The sequence below is a fragment of the Canis lupus genome, chromosome 27 (genome assembly GCF_048164855.1).
Source record: "Canis lupus baileyi chromosome 27, mCanLup2.hap1, whole genome shotgun sequence".
Taxonomy (NCBI): domain Eukaryota; kingdom Metazoa; phylum Chordata; class Mammalia; order Carnivora; family Canidae; genus Canis; species Canis lupus.
Genome location: NC_132864.1, coordinates 40,817,361 through 40,831,472, shown reverse-complemented (window position 1 = coordinate 40,831,472; position 14,112 = coordinate 40,817,361). Strand labels below are relative to the sequence as shown.

Genomic DNA, 14,112 nt, shown 5'->3' with positions numbered 1-14,112 from the left:
ACTTGGGTGACCCCTCTTCCCCTACGACCATATCATGGAAGGATTGCTCACTCCATGCTCTTCCATGGCCAACGTGCTTCTGCCGAGAGCTGGTTCCTAGAGAATTAGACTCCTCTTACTTGTACTGAAGCCAAGCGAGGTAGCTTCTAATTCGAGTTTGGGGGGCTATGGCTTATAAATCCATAAGCCAAATTTACTCAAAATTGGGAGGGCTTTGGGTTGTTTTCAAGTGGGCTTTAGTACCTTGAAGAATTTCCTTTATGGACTAGAGCTCGTACCAAGGAACTTAGAATCTGGAGGTTATAGCTTTGAAAATGTCACTTTATTCTTCAAGAAACACAGTTGCCACCGAGATTTCAAACCTTGAACACTAGCTGCGGATCTCATATTAGCCAGTCCACAGCTGACGGTGATGCCCTCGCAGGAAGGACACACTCTTGAAATCCGAATGAGTAGCTTGCATGAAAAGAAGCCTGATTCCCCACCCTGATCTGACCCTATTTACTCGGTTATATAAATGCTTTGTGTATTTTATTTTTTGTAAGCCAGCATCTATCTGAATACCTGACCTGAAACTCCACACTTCGCTCCCTGCAATACAATAATATAAAAAGCATTAAAAAAGGGGAGGATAGAGAGACTCTCCCAAATTTACCTTAGACTCAATATCCTTTTGACGGCACAGAAAACAAGGGAGCTAACATAAATAAAAGCATAGTTACCCAGGCTGCAGTAAGTTCTACTTTTTAAATATGGAATTCGCAAAAAGAGCTTCAAAATAATATTCTCATCCACAGGTTTTAATGCAAAACATATTTTAATGTTGTAAACAGACACCCCTGGCAGTTATGTAGATTCTGCGGAGCTGTAGTGACCCAATTATCTGGTCAAAGGGCTGTATGGACGCAAGGGACAGGGTGAGTTAAAGTTTAACTCCCAGGAATTGTAAACCAAACCTAAAGCCACTGAACCTTTGGAGTTTGATATGTTGATTAGAGCATAACCGGAGTGACACGTTGAACTCGCCATAATCAAGGAACCCTTTTCCGGGTGGGGATCTCTGAAATCACTCAGGTACGGTCCATGTGTTTTGCTTTTTCTTGCTTCAACTCTGTGAAACTGTGCAGTGCGGCTCAGTGGGAATGCGGTGAGAACAGCTCTGTACACCATAGAGCCTGACACAGGGCGCTTTCTGGCTGTTTTTATACTAAGGGAGCAATCTGAAAACAAAAGAATATATTGGAATAATCATACACCCTCAGAATGCAACGGCAGCCGTCTTCTGCTACTTGGTTCAATCCGTGTCTGGGGCTGACAAGTAGATTTGCCGTCTTGGGTTCAAGAGCAGGGCCAATGCTGCTGAGAAGTTTATTTAGCCGTGGCCAGCCAGCTGGGGGAGTGGTGGTTGACTGTGTCCTAGTCCTAAGACCTCTGGGAACATAAAAAATTGTACTTACAAGAGGAATAGCGTGAACATCACTGGCATATTCTGATTTCTCCGTATAGGTCATAATTGCTAGCATTACTTGGGATTTCGTAGATCCAACTTTCTCCTTCCAGCTCCTTTGTCCTTCGCAACCACCCAAAACCAAAATCTGAAACACAAAACCCCACAGAAAAGGCCCCCATGCAAAATCACCCTGGCGAATTCTTGCTATTTCTTTTGCCAAGATCCTACTCACCAGAGAAATGCCTTAAGCTGTTCGCTTTACGAGAGAGAGAGAGAGAGAGAGAGAAAGAAAGAAAGAAAAAGAAAGGAAGGAAGGAAGGAAGGAAGGAAGGAAGGAAGGAAGGAAAGAAAGAAAGAAAGAAAGAAAGAAAGAAAGAAAGAAAGAAAGAAAGAAAGAAAGAAAGAAAGAAGAAAGAAAAGGGAGGTGGGCGGGGGGTGGGGGTGACTGGGTGACAGGCATTGAGGGGGGCACTTGATGGGATGAGCACTGGGTGTTATGCTATATGTTGGCAAATTGAACTCCAATAAAAAACAATTATAAAATAAAGAGAAAGAAAGAAAGAAAGAAGGAAGGAAGGAAGGAAGGAAGGAAGGAAGGAAGGAAGGAAGGAAGGAAGGAAGGAAGGACAAAAACAGACGTGGAAAATGACTGGCTTTGACTGTGTTAAATCTCAACCTTGGGGCTAGCTAATCATTAGATCTTTTTCTTGGGATGGTTTGGGCAACGGTGCCACAGTGGGTATATTGTCACATGGTCATTTTGTTCACTCCAGAAAGACGATTCATAACCAAAATATGATACGATTGTGTCTTAAGAAAGGTGTCAGAGCGCTTACCAGGAATATCCCTTCCTACCAGAAATCTCATAAACTCTGGTTGAAATACTTTCGTTCTATGAGTATTAAAATGAATTCCAAGGAGACTGGGCTCCGAGATAAGTGTCCTTAAGGTAGGACTTCTCGGAGGTGTATAGCATGACTTCAAGAAGGTGAGGAGCACAGCATTATTTGTGCCCTGTGCAGGATGAGGGTTTTGTCATAGTTTAGAAGCTTCAAAGGTGTATTGGTCTGGTCCGAAGCATCCATCGTTATCTGTGCCGAGGGATTACAGTGGGAGCATCGGTCTGGAGCTACCAGGGCTTACTGGAATAAGAGCACTCGCTTGTTGACGTGCCAAGGCCTTCCTCTGCTAAATACAGAATAATAGACAAATGACTTACTGGTTCATATTTCCAGGCCATATTTTCCAGGATTATATTGATACTGTCCACTTGAGATGATTCTCACACTTTTCTGTTCCAATTTATTGTTTATCCAGCATAAGGGAAGGGGAAAGAGAATTGGCAAAAAGAAAGGAAAAAAAAAAAAAAACTTGTGGGCAAATACGAAGCGACATGATGGAGAGGAAAACCCCGAATATCGAGTTATTATTTTTAACTGGGTTAAGACCAAGTTGTTTTGTGTCGTTTCAAATACAACATTCCCCACACTGTATTCAGTGGACGTTAATACGTGTGGGCCCCCAAAAGTGACCCTATTGGCAGGTTGAGGGAAGGAAGTCAGATGCTGTAGAGCAGGACCTATTACTACGTGGATGTTTGGAGTCATCCTTTAAAATGACAGACGTTTATTGTGCATTAAATGGCCAAGTGCCCTCCGGAGCACCGTCCATGCGTCCATCTGTATTCTTCTTAGACGCGCCGCATAGGGTAGATACTAGTGTAACGTTTTACTAATGAGAAAATGGAGCAGGGATTAGTTGCCTAAGAGGCTCCTCATCACCCAGTTGGGAAACGAAGAGCCAGGTTCCTCAGCCAAGTGGTCCCACCCCAGAGCCCAAGCGTGAAACCATTGTAGTCGTACTCGCAGGGCCCGGGATGTCCTGTGTGCGTCCGTGTATGTACTTCTTGTGAGCATCTCTGAGTGTGAGACGTGTTGTTCCCTAAGCTTCCTTTACAACCGAACATCCCTCAGGGACATCTATTAACATGTCTCAGAAATGGCATCCCTCAGAGCACAGATTAGGAAAGAACAAATCACTGTTGGGGTTCTCATCCAGGCTCCATAAAACCAGAACCACCTGAAATCAGCCCAGTTGAAGATGTCGGAGGGACCCGATGGCCTAGCCCCCTTCCACCAAACAGGACCACGCCTGTGTTGGCGGCTTCCAAAGCACTTAGAGAAGGAACCCCAGACTCTCTGACCGAGCCCGGCTGCAAGGCCCCCTCCCGGACTCCGCGCTGTGTGGCCCGGGTGCGCTACTTAACTTCCCTGACTCTCAGTTCCTCAAGGGTGGCAGGGTGGCCTGCAGGGTTTCGTGACGATCCAGTGAGATGACCTAGCAAAACGGCTCAAGCACCATCCCTGGCACCTGCTAGGAGTCCAGCAGAGCTCGCTCCCCCTTCCCACTTCTCCACCTGTAACAATCTCCAGAAAAGTTTCCGGAGACCTTTTCCCAAACTTACCCACTAGCTGCTCTTTGCCAAAACCACGCTGAGACGCTTTAAATCAAAAACCACACACAAATTATAAAGTCCTGATTGGTCACCAAGAGTGACCATTTATCCAGGAAAGACAATTAAAAAAAAAAAAAAACTCTCACTTTTCTTTTATTCTAACGAGACAGCAGCGGCCCCAACAAAACACAGTATACTTTGATTTTAGAGAACGGTGCTCTAGGAAACTCTTGGTGAAAAACCCAACGCCCCGTCCTTCAAACCCGCGGGGTGGCCTGCAGTGGGGTGCGTTCATTTCGTCACAGAGCCAGGCGACGTTACTAATCTGTTTCAGTAACTGTCTTTTAAAACACTGTCATCCCCGAGCAAGCGGGGTGGCACGCTGGGTACTGTTGCACAACTGTTGTCATTACCTTATGTGTCTCTAAATGACTCAATCAGTTCAAACAAGACGGTATTGATCGATGGAGGATAAACACCATTTGATCTTATTCATGGAAACAGTAACCAGGATCCTCTAAAGTGCAGTTCCAGTGGTCCCAACACCTCCCCCCACCCCCAGGGAAGCATCTGGAAGAGAGGAAACATCACTGCGGTGACATTACCTATGAGAAATTTAAATCCCATCTGCTCCTCGGCCTGATAGTGTAGGATCCAGGCAGCTGCTAGCAAGTGTTTCCTGCCGATTGGATCAGGAGAGCTAATCTATCATTTTAGTCCGTGGAACTTCATCCAGTGAAAATCTCAGTCTTAGGGACTACTTAGAGTTTTTAATTTAATAAATTCGGGTTTTGTGTTGAGTCTTTTTGATTCATCCAGACCAAAATTTTAAATATTTCCTTTTATAAGAATGGCTGCCCTTGCCTAAATGTGCTGGTGCCTTGAGCTCCTTATTTTGATTTTTTTAAAGATATGCAAACTCAGCTTTTTATTTATTTATTTATTTTGCCTTCAATGGATACATATGTGGAATTTTGCATATGCAGGTATTGACGATCATGTGGAAGATAGTTCCAGGTTTGTTTATTCCACGAGGGCTCCATCCCTGGTAATAATAGTAAGAGGAAGGCCATGATGAGGACTAGGATAACCCGCTCCCTCTGCAAGATTATGCACAGTGTCCTGCCCCCCCAGCAACAGTATGGCTACAAGAATTAGCACATGACAGCGTGGCCAGAAGGAAGAACTAAGTGAGAGAACTGGTTTGCAATTCTACAAGGTTCCACCTTCAGCGATGTAGTAATGTCTCCTCTTCTTCTAGCAGCTACAATGATCATCGTTGTGGGACGCCCAACTGATGCAAAGAGCACAACGCTTAACACAGCGGAATTGGCTACTGCTAATACCTTATTGCTACAGAATATTCTCGTTTACAAAGCATATTTACTTTTACAAAAATATTTTTACTTTTTTTCTAAAGATTTTATTTACTTGAGAAAGACAGAGATAGTGAGAGACAGCACGAGTGGGGAGGAGAGGGAAAAGCAGGTTCCACGCTGAGCAGGGAGCCAGCCCTATGTGGGGCTCCATCCCAGGAGCCTGGGATCATGACCTGAGCCGAAGACAGATGCTTCACCAACTGAGCCACCCAGGCGACCCACATTTATACTTTTTTTTAAAAGAGATTTATTTATTTACGAGAGAGTGAGAGAGAGAGCATGAGTGGAAGGGGGCAGAGGAAGACCCTGAAGCCGACTCCAAGCTGAGCATGGGGCCCATGCAGGGCTCGGTCTCACCCCCTTGACATCATGACCTGAGCCAAAATCAAGAGTCAGAAGCTTAACAGACAGGGCCACCCAGGTGCCCCCAGACCTCTTCAATGCCAAAGTTCTTCATAGTCAACTCAGCATGTATATTCTCTTCAAGGTAGTTCAGTCACAACACCTCATTCCAGTTGTGCCAAGCTGGTTAGGGGCAAGATGCTCACCCAGAGTTTAGAAGCCTAGCTGGGCTCCCGTAGCAGAGGGTGGATTATGTAGGGAGGCTTCCCCTACTGTGTGGACATAATGAACCCAGTGATGAGTTATCTAAGAGGTTCGACGAAACTGGGAAGAGAGGCTGAGAATCCCCAGGGAAGGTGGGAGGAACACTAGTCCCCTCTGTGTCCCTGAAGGAAACAACCCTAGAGATTTCAAGCGTTGCATGCAAAGAAGTGAGGGGAGGGACGCTGCCCCGCGTCCAGGAACACCGGCCGGGCACCTGCAGGGTTCTGTGTATCAGGGCCGCTGCTTCTCCCTCTTCTCAGCTCACCTTCAGTGTTCTTCTCTCCAGGATTGTGCTGAGTGCTTTCCCGCTGGGGCCTCTTGCATGACGTAAATTGGCTTCTCAGATTTGTTTAAACCCTAATAAGGGAAGGGAGAAGAAATGTGTGGGAAATATCAGAAAGGGAGACAGAACGTAAAGACTGCTAACTCTGGGAAACGAACTAGGGGTGGTAGAAGGGGAGGAGGGCGGGGGGTGGGAGTGAATGGGTGACGGGCACTGGGGGTTATTCTGTATGTTAGAAAATTGAACACCAATAAAAAAAAAAATAAATGAAAAAAAAAAAAAAGTAATGATGGGGTGGGTGGCTGGGTGGCTCAATCAGCTAAGTTTCCAAGTCTTGGTTTCAACTTGGGTCTTGATCTTGGGGTTGTGAAATCAAGCCCGAGTCCAGTTCTGTTCTCAGGGTGCTGAGTCTGTGTTCAGTCTGCTTGTCCCTTTTCCTCTTTTCCTCCTCCTGCTCTCTCTCTCAAATAAATAAATACAATCTTTGAAAAAAAAAAAAAAAAAAACCCTAACACCTCTGGTTACTTTGCATGGAAGTCAGAGATCAGACACTGATGCGTGCAGCGGGAGTCTGTGTTGGCCCGTGGACAGGACCGTGTCAGGAATCCTGTCTCCTGAAGATCCCCAGCAGCGCCCCATGATGCAGGCACTTACTGCCAACCGAGCAGAACCGGCACCTAGGATGATGATGATGATGACAGTGGTACGTGTGATAGCTCCTCCGTCCTGACGGAGCTCCTGCCATGTGCTGGGCACGTAGATTCATTCAACCCTGTGGAATTCTCTGGAACAGGTGCTATTGCTATGCCATTTTTCCAATAAAGGGGTCAAGTCTTAGGAACGTGCAGACACCTGCCCAGGATCACACGGCTAAAGAGTGGTGGAGAGGGCCTGAGGTCCAACAGTCTGAGCTCTGAGCCTTAGACCTGGAAACTCAATCTTGAGGCCCTTTATGGAACACACAAAAGCTAAATGAGTTTCCCAAGGACCAAAGACATTTTGTTGTTGTTGTTGTTGTTGTTGTTGTTGTTGTTGTTGTTGTTAGGGTAAGAACCCCAGTGCAGACCCCAGCCCTCGGGTAGGCCCTGTCCCTGGTACCACCCCCAGGGCACAGCACATCTAATTCAGCCTGAGTCCCCGCACAGATCCTGGGTGCCAGGCCAGCAGGGCCCCTGTGGTTAGGGGCCACGGTCCCTTCTGTCCCAGAAGGAGGAGTCCCACCCGCCGCGCTTTGCCCGGATGCATGCCTCCTGGCACAGCCAGAAACACAGTTGAAGGAGACCCGTTTCATGACTTTGAGAGAGTGCCAGGTGCAGATCACAGAAGGAATGTCCAGGCCCGGGGACCACAGCCACAGGGGCGTCTCCAAAATCACAGAGCAATGGTCCTGAGTGACTTGGCTTCCTTGCACCCAAACCCGACTAGTGTCTGCAGACACAGCCCCTCCCACTCGGAGGACACACCCCTCTCCCCCGGGAAAGAGTAATTGGGCTGCCAGGTCTATGAATGCTAAGGGAGCCCCATATTTAAACTGCCCTCGTTTGGAGCTTTAAATTGAGACCCAGCTGCTCCCAAATAGCAGCTCCACCAGCCTCAGTGGGATTATTCATTTAGGATAATAAGAGGATGTTTCCAGAAGTTCCTCGTTAAAATATGAGCTAGTTGGGATACAGGGTGTGAGTGATAGGGACACTCGGAGGTGTTAACATTCAAGAACACACTAGCCTAGAATCCCTTAGCACATTAACTAGCCTGGCAAAGCCTTCCAAGAATGGCGTGTAGGACAAGGGAATTGCGATGGTAGGGAAGAGAAGATGGAGAAGAGGCACAGCCAACAACGGGGGTGTCATAGGGAAGCAGGGGAAGGGTTAGGTATTTGAATGACAGCTATTTGGTTTTTTGTTTTTTGTTTTTTTTTTTTTAATTTTTATGTATTTATGATAGTCACAGAGAGAGAAAGAGAGAGAGGCAGAGACATAGGCAGAGGGAGAAGCAGGCTCCATGCACCAGAAGCCCGATGTGGGATTCGATCCCGGGTCTCCAGGATCACGCCCTGGGCCAAAGGCAGGCGCCAAACCGCTGCGCCACCCAGGGATCCCTATTTGTTTTTTTTTAATAATAAATTTATTTTTTATTGGTGTTCAATTTGCCAACATACAGAATAACACCCAGTGCTCATCCCGTCAAGTGCCCCCCTCAGTGCCCTTCACCCATTCACCCCCACCCCCCGCCTCCTCCCCTTCCACCACCCCTAGTTCGTTTCCCAGAGTTAGGAGTCTTCATGTTCAAATGACAGCTATTTGTTTGATCTTTGAGGGAGAATTCACTTATTGATTTTGAACAATTATTAAGGACATTAGGGCATCACGCTTCCCAGATCCCTCCAAGTCTCTCCCTCACTACAGAACAGACACCTAACCCAGGTGCCCGGACCAGAACTGGAACCGCCCAAGATGCTATCACATGGCCCCTTAGGGTATTTTAAGACAGGAGAAAAACCCATAATGTCTAGAGACCCTTGTTTTCACTTGCCTTTCAAAGCAAGCCATAAAGTCAAGTGCTTCCTATAATAAGAACTTAGTCTCTCACGAATCCCAAGGATCTCCTAAAGCACGGCGGCCTAAAGGATGGATTCACAGCATGGCGTGTGGCAGGGAGGCCCCAGACCCCGCATGGCTGGGCTTGAATCCCGGCCCCAGCACTTCCTAGCTGTGTGATCCTCAGCAGATTATTTAACTGCTCTGTGCCTGTTTCCTCTTCTGTAAAGTCAAAGTTATTTTGTGGATCAGAAATTACACGCAAAGTGCTTAGAACAGTAGCAAGAGTGCACGAACCTTAGCTGATACCTTCTCGTCATCTCGTTCCTTTGTTGCTTTCCTGTTAGGATATGGCTGGAGACAGAGAGCCTATGAGGTCAAGGCGTAGAAAATGAGAGGTCAGGTGGCTGAGAACCGTCCCCAAGGCTGGCCTGTGGAGCAAATTAGGAACAGTTTCTCCCTGACACCGTTGCAGTTTTTCCGACACAGAGACAGGCAGGGGCTCCTAATTCAGGCAGTGTAAAATGATTTGAAGGAACCTGGGTCATCAGCAAGGAAGCAGAATGGAAATCCGGGTCTTCACACGGGAGTGCCAGCCTCTCGGGCCCCTGTTATTTTCCCGGGTACAAAGAAGACCCCTCAGGACTCACAGCCACTTGCAAAGGTGCAGATAGAAGATAGCAGGGCTATTGGCAGGACAAAAGTGCAGCCAGGCGGTAATACAACCGGTCCCCAAATCAATCCCCTGCACAGGGCGGGCAACAGACCCCTGAAGAGAAAATTACGGGGGAGGAGCTAAGCGGAGCATCAGGACTGAGGAGGAAGGGGTTCGGGATCACCATTTCCTTTGGGGGAGGGTGTGCTGGACAGAAGGGCAGGAAGGGGATCTCCTGGGATTACTGTGTTGATCTGTCCAGTGGGACTGCTTGATGGATCCTGTGCTTGAGTTCAACGTTATTCTAGACGTTGTGTTGGATACAAAGATGTATTGCACTTTTGTCCCCAACTTTAAGGGACCCATTTCCCAGGGTTCCCATTGCAGTCTTAGGATATTCGATCTCTCTCCCTCCTCTAAAGTCTCTCACTTTGCTGGAAAATGAGTATTTTACACTGCTACATTGGGGTTCCTGAAAGGCAAGACAGTTACCCCATTTCCTTTTCAATGCGCAGACCTAACACCTTGCTATGCACAGAACAGATTCCCACTATTGCTTGTTGAATAACAGAGCCTCCTAACTGGGGAGAGCAGGACAGGAGGTGGAAGAGGCCCAGAAGAACATCGTCGGGGGCCGTGTACTCCACCCCGTGCCATGCACTTGTCCTATCTTTTTGCATCACTCTGGCAATACTGTGAGGCAGGCATCACGCTCCCCAACTTCGAGATGAAGACGCTGGGATCTGGCTAAACAGCTTGGCACAAGTTTACAAGGTTCTTAAGGGCAGACCTCTAACACTGGAACCTGTGTGCCTGTCCGGCCACCCTCCCAGCTTGGGAATCCAGAATGGACACCAAAGGGCAAAAGTCTGTGTATTTTGTTATTATGTGGTGGAACTACAAAATTAGGATGGAGACAACAGAACTCTGGAGTAGGCAGAGAGGCCGTATGAAATCTCCATTCAGCCCAGCAAATACGCGTGATGAAGTGTCTACTCAGAGGCAGTGGAGGGGCTAGAGCTGAAAACATGAGTGCCTGTCCTTGGGGAGGTGATGGCCCTGCCTCTCTACATGTCCCCACCTGTCCCTAAGCTAGTCCTTCTGCCTCTAATACATTCTTAGCCACACTCCTGGAGTTGCCTTCCTGAAGGGCACAGGGACCTGTTAGAGCTCTTCCGTGCCGACTTCACAATAAAGCAGGAACACCCTATCATGCCAGGATTGACGTCATTCACCTGCCTCACTAGCCTTACCTGTTGTCGCTCTCGCTCCCGACCCCCTCAGCTCCGCTTGCATTCGGCCGTCCAACCATACTCCACCTCCCCATCCACGCTGTTTGCACTTCTACCTCTGTACCCCCAGACTCCCCACCTCCCTTCTTCTCCTGACTCCTAGGCCTCTGGAAAGGTCTGGGTAGAGAGAAGCTATCTGCTGGAAATTAATATAAAGCTGGGTGTGTTCGATAGGGGATGACATTGGTTGACCGAGTCGTACAATATGGGGCCACGGAAAGTCTTTTAATAGAAAAGTAGCATAAGGAAACGGTTGAGAAAATTAACGAGCCTCACACAGAGGACGTTAGAGTTTGAAAAAAGGCTAGAGGTCAACGTAAGACAAAAATCCAGGTGTGAAATGATGGTTGCATACGTGATAATTAATGGCCGTGGGAAGTCAGTGGCTGACTAGAAATGAGGAGGAATGACTTACGGAGGACAATTTATGCCAAGGCATGTAAATTAGCATAAAATTAGAACTTCCATCATCTGCTTTATTGAAAGGGAGCACAGTGCTGTCTTTCATTCCGTGTCGAATGCCTCAGGGCTACTACGATATAGAGCTTCAGATAGTTGGATTTTTGTTAAGCTCCACTCAAGGATCAAACATATTTTATTAATCAGTGGTTGGCAGTCTTGGTGAGAACTGAGTGTTCAACCTAATTTTTCCAAATTGGTCTGAGGAAACCAGATGCAGCAATTAGGTTCAAAAGGATAGTCTCCACTAGGAAAAAAAAGAGAGAGACATCACAACATGAATCCAAGAATGAATGAAATACAGCACTCACAGCTCATCAGGCCCCTGTAACCTGCCACACAGATAATTGGTCCCAGAGCTATTGAATAAACATCTGCTTTTAGGCTGAAAACCATCTACGTCGCATGCTGTGACTAACACGCTCCCAATTTATAGGTCAACTTAGAAATTAAACATACGTGCAAAGGCATTCCGTTCTTCTCAAGCTATGCCATTCTAGAATTTCCAACCTCGGCCAATTCTCTTTCCCGGAGATCTTTAAGAGAGTGGGGCCTGGTGGGAAGAGTTGGGTAGCATTACTAAGTGAAGAGAACACAACAGCCATCTGTAGCCTGACCTTCCAGTTACCGGGAACGTGACAGCACCGAAACCATGTACATATACGTACTCAACAGGGTTGTCCGGAAAAACGGTACTGGGATTCCCATCAGTACATATACAGAAATGCTTTTGCTGTTGTCCCTGTTCTAGTGTCTGCAAGGCGCCAGTACTAGCCACCAGCACCTCTCAAATATATCTGTCTAAAGGGATATATTGTAAGGGGTTGCCCCACGTGATTACAGAGGCCAAGAAGCCCCAAACCCTGAAGCTAGTGAGTGGGAGACCCAGGCCAGGTGACATATGCTTCCAGTCTGAGGGGCAGCAGGCATGAGATTCAACAGTCAATGTTTCAGTTCAAGTCCAGAAAAGATTGACGTTCCCGGGAAGACAGAGTTCTCCCTCACTTGACCTTTTTGTTCTACTCCAGTCTTCAACTGATTGGATGAGACCCACCAACGTTTGGGGACAACGATCTGCCCTACTCAGTCTATATTTAGAGTTAACCTCATCCAGAAAGACCTTTACAGACACACCCAGATTAATATTAGGCCAAAATTCCAGGCGTCCTGTGGCCCCGTCCAGTTGACACATAAAATTAGCCATCATCACGGAACCTTAATGGAACGTAGAGTCCCTAAAGCTCTGCATTTCTCCCCCACCACCTATCCCCTCACCCAACACATGCAGTTTCCACCTGCTATTAAAGTTTCCCCATATCATTTTTGGATTAAAACTCTTGTTCATCTCTCAATCTTCTGCGTTACCAACAATAGGTCACGTAAAAGGGCTTTCAGGGTTTCTGATAGTCGTATCTGAGCTGACCTGAGGCTGAAGGATTCGTAAAGGAGTTGGTGGGGTCAGAGCCAGTTACAGAGGGAAAGGGGCGTGTGGAGCAGTCTCCCGGGTGATCTCATGCTACCAACACTGGCCACCTGGAGTTGATTCACACCCGTGTGTAGCTACATATTCGTGTCCACGTGCGCTTGCATGGGCGTTCAGAGACCCATAACTCTCCACACACCCGGAGGGAGCAGCTTGAGTTTATCTCACCCAGGGAGCCTGGAAGGAAGTATGGGAACTGGGCACATGACAAATAGGAAAGAAGATCAAAGAGTCTCCAAAGTAACTGGTGTGTCTGGGAGAAACCTGGAATAAATACTCTACACTTGCAGGGACCGTGACCAGGCGAGTAGAGGCCGGGCCAGCTCACGGCAGGATGGAATATCAGCCTAGGGAAATGGACTGTTCCTTGTAGCGACTGATGAGGCCGATGAAGGTGTTGGGGCAGGAGGATAGTGGAAGGGACACATGAGGGAGACTGAGCCAGCGGCGTGTGCGGAGCCTCTTGCATTCTACGCTGTGAGCTCAGGTTAAGTTGAGTAACGGAACAAGGGGTGGGAGGTGAGGGTAGGATCTCAAGAGGAGCAACAAGTGAGAGTAGACATGAACACAACGCACGATAAAGGTCAAGATCAGACTTCATGAGGAGGCTGTTCCGATACAGAGGCTTTAGGGCTTCCGCAGTCATAATTCCCGGACCCGGGGAGGTGCTTCGCCGGCGACGTGAGCCGACTGCGCCCCACGCCTGGGCCCGTCTCTCCTCCAGGCTGGCCTTCCTCACTGCCCACCGCCCTTCCTTCCTCTCGCGCCTGCTCCCCCTCGGCGGGGCCAGCAAGTCACAGTAGGAATATAAACTGCTTATCGGTCGGTCCTCATGGAAACAGAGTTGAAAACAACTCACTTGAGCCAGACTCTAGTCAGAATGCGATTATTTTTTTATGGTATTTCTAGCCCCTAGCAATTAAGAAAAGATTTGCTCAATAGGAATGCTGAAAATGTAAATAATTATTAGAGAAAAAATGGAATCATCCTCCCTTTTGTCCTATCATCTCGTGTCTACCTTTTACAGGCCTTTTCTTCTCTTTAATACAACGTCCTTTACATGGTGTCTAGCCCGTCTATGTGACAGGTGGGGCAAATTCAGTCACTGTCCACTGTTTCGACACTCAACATGTAGAGACTAGAGCTTCACTTTGGAGGCTGACACCATAACCATCTCCCGGGGCCCCAGCCCGGACCAGGTCACTCTGAATCCCTCTGTGGGGGTGGGTCGAGGATGCTGCCCAGGACAGGTGACTCTAATGTAAAGCCAGGCAGGGAGTCTGCTCTTTCCCCTAGCTCCTGCAGCTCTTAGCTGTCGTCAGCTCATGTCGACCAAAGCTATTCTTTTTTTTTTTTTTAAGATTTTATTTATTTATTCATGAGAGAGAGAGAGAGAGAGAGAGAGGCAGAGACACAAGCAGAGGGAGAAGCAGGCTCCACGAAGGGAGCCCGATGCGGGACTCAATCCTGGGTCTCCAGGATCAGGCCCTGGGCTGAAGGTGGTGCTAAACCG

General features: G+C 47.7%; 1 protein-coding gene across 2 annotated transcripts in view; it reads left to right on the top strand.

Annotated features, from left to right (window-relative positions):
- Positions 1–942: 942 nt before the first annotated feature.
- Positions 943–14,112, top strand: part of A1CF (APOBEC1 complementation factor) — an 82,688-nt gene continuing 69,518 nt past the window's right edge. For both annotated transcript variants that reach the window (XM_072803727.1, XM_072803726.1), the window contains exon 1: positions 943–1,074. The gene's annotated coding sequence lies outside the window, so the exon portion shown is untranslated. The remainder of the gene's footprint in view (positions 1,075–14,112) is intronic.